This window comes from Salmo salar, chromosome 21 (assembly GCF_965601325.2).
Source record: "Salmo salar chromosome 21, fSalSal1, whole genome shotgun sequence".
Classification (NCBI taxonomy): Eukaryota; Metazoa; Chordata; class Actinopteri; order Salmoniformes; family Salmonidae; genus Salmo; species Salmo salar.
In genome coordinates, this window is record NC_138311.1 from 14,810,871 (window position 1) to 14,814,310 (window position 3,440).

Consider the following 3,440-nt stretch of genomic DNA (forward strand, 5'->3'; position numbering starts at 1 on the left):
CTATTGATTATCAATATTCTGGTGGTTTATGACTACTAGTTGTAGATCCTTGTCATCATCTTACTCTACATAGACAAAATATGATGCGTTTAGGAGTTGTGAGTCCCCCTAAAATATCAGCAAAGAAAATATTTCATTCCTGGAGCATTTAATATCCAATGCTTATTTGTATGACTTACAGTTATTATGAAATACAGTGCATTCGGAAAGTATTCAGACCCCTTCCCCTTTTCCACATTTTGTTACTTTACAGTCTTATTCTAAAATGGATTAAATAAAAACATTTCCTCATCAATCTACACATGATACCCCATAATGACAAAGTGAAAAGATTTTTTTTTAAATGTTTTTACATTTTATCAATTGTACTACAAATAAAAAACATAAATACCTTACTTACATAAGTATTCAGACCCTTTGCAATGAGACTCTAAATTGAGCTCAAGTGCATCCTGTTTCCATTGATCATCATTGAGATGTTTCTACAACTTGATTGGAGTCCACCTGTGGTAAATTCAATTGATTGGACATGATTTGGAAATGCACACACCTGTCTATATAAGGTCCTACAGTTGACAGTGCATGTCAGAGCAAAAACCAAACCATGAGGTCGAAGGAATTGCCCGTAGAGCTCTGAGACAGGATTGTGTCGAGGCACAGATCTGGGGAAGCCCTGCCAAACTGAGCAATCAGGGGAGAAGGGACTTGGTCAGGGAGGTGACCAAGAACCCAATGTTCAATCTGACAGACCTCCAGAGTTCCTCTGTGCCGATGGGAGAATCTTCCAGAAGGACAACCATCTATGCAGCACTCCACCAATCAGGCATTATGGTAGAGTGTACACACGGAAGCCACTCCTCAGTTAAAGGCACATGACAGCCCGATTGGAGCTTGCCAAAAGGCACCTAAAGGACTCTCAGACCATGAGAAACAAGATTCTCTGATCTGATGAAACTGTAAGGTTCTGCTTTTCTTTTCTTAGTCAACCTTGTGTTCTTTTTCTCAGTGTTCTTGAACGTAGTAGCCCTGTCTTTCATTTTTGTTCATTGATTTCACCTGTGTTTGTTTCTCACCTGGTCTCATCAGCTCCCTATTTAGTTCAGTACTTTCTGTTTGTATGGTTGTGAGGTATTGTTTGTTTTTGACTGTCTACCTGTGTTTGACCATTGCCTACCTGGGACCACGATTCCTGCCTTGTGCGAAGGCTTACTAAACATCTGCTGCGCTCTGCGCGTGAATCCCTGAGTATTCATTACAAAGAAACAAAGATTTCTAAAAACGTGTTTTTGCTTTGTCATTACGGGGTATTGTGTGTGGATTGATAAGTAAAACATTTTTTTTATTGAATCCATTTTGGAATAAGGCTGTAACATAACAACATTTGGAAAAAGTCAAGGGGTCTGAATACTTTCCGAAGGCACTGTATGTTGGCAAAATTGTGAAGAAGTGGAATAATAAAATAAGTTGGAGGAATAACAGTAGCGTTCTTCCTGACAAGCACGGTAATTACCATATATTTTAGCCCACTGTTAAGAATGATTACCCAGATCAGACTAAATAAAGTAAATAGGTAATACAATCTCCTGAAGACAAGATGATATACATTTGCCCCATACACCCTAACCAAATACTTTGTCTATGTATTGTCCCCCCTTTAGAAACAAACTTACACTTTTGGGTTCACAATCTGTTTGACAAAATGATTTTCATAGTTTCAAATCAGGTCACCCTACTGTACCAAACGTCCCCTGCTAAAACATTCTGTAGGTCTGTCTGTCTGGTGCCTTTTCGTTGTCACAGCCTACATGCCAATCACCAAACGAGGGGACTAATGCAAGTGTGGATTAAATTGACTTTAGTACATGCAGTCAATAGGCTGCATTCTGCAATCATAACGGAAGTAATAGCAACCTAATTTTGTTGACAACATTGTACATAAAACAGCGCTAACGTGCTGCTCTTTGCACTAGTGGTTCTGGGGGGGGGGGGCAGTGCCCCTGTGACAACAATTTTGGACCCCCTTGTGGCCCCCCTAAATGTGGAGTATGAAATCATTTTTACATAACACATTTTTGCTATCATTCATTTTTACATCCGTTATTAGACAGTGGCAACGATGATGATTAGGAAAATGGTATTTTGCCTGCTAATGCCTGCAATGCAGTGAAGAAAACGATATGACAACAATAACGTCTAATGTAACTGGCCCCTCTAACAGTACAACTGGCCCCAGCTTGCCCCCCGTTGAAATGGTCTAGAACCGCCACTGGCTCTTTGTACAGTTTTATACACTCAGCAGAGAACGTTCCCTCTCCATTCAACTCAAAGCTAATCTTAAGGGGCGTTTCTTTAAAACATGCATCCAATCTCCTTGATCCCTTACATAACTAGACCAATCATATGCTTCAATTGGTCGCGGTTCTCAGTGCTGTGGCAAGACAGGACAATGATAGAGGTTCTGCTCGTGATGTTAAATTGCAGGCGCATATGCTCCGATTTCAAAACGATTTGGAGCACACTTGAAAAGTTAACGCACTGACTATACATTGGACTAATTAGAAAAATAAAAACAGTACTTTTCAATGTGTGAGATATAGGAGGTTTGCCATGGGAGCGTGAGAAGAGGGTCAAATGCGTGTCTCACGGTCAATGCATAAATTGCCTGCTCTGGTGAACTGTGTTCGTAACAGATTCTAGTTTTTGGAACTGAAAAATTAATTGAGATCAGATGTTTCATCAATGAGAAAAATAGAAGAATGTCTGCCCAGTTTCACCTACTTCCATCCTCTCCCAGTACTGGACTTCCTCTCACTACCATATTTGGTGGTGAGAAAACGTTTTAAATGGACGCTTCAGTTTCATAGCCCCTGTGATATGTCTTGGTTACATCTTTTGTCTGTGCTTATACATGTCATTGTTGAATACTCGTTTCTGATTGGCTTGAAGGGGATTCTAGAGTGAATTATTTCCCTATAAGGCACGGTATATCAGCACGATAGAATTCAATGGCTATTGCTTATGAAAGCAAAAGTGATTTGAACACATTTGAAAACATTTCCAGGCACAAATTTGTAAATGCATAGCTCTTGTATAAAAGGTATAATCATCTCGAGGCTCTATGTGTTCTCTGGAAAAGAATGCAACTTTGTGGAGGGTTCCACCACCCCGCAAGTGCGTCATGGAACACAACGTCGTTCATTATTTTTCATAGAACGCATAGCCCCTCCTTGATTATCCCTTACATAATTGTCTATCCCACCATCAATGTACCACTAAAGAAAATTCAGAACTGGTTAAAAAAAAAATCAATGGCACTGTAGCCTGCTCTAAAATGCATTAATCAATGGTAGGCTGATTTGAATGAATGACATTATATCTTAGCAAATTGCGTTAAAGTAAATTAACTGCATAACTCTTCCCTCCCTCTTCTTCCAAACTGT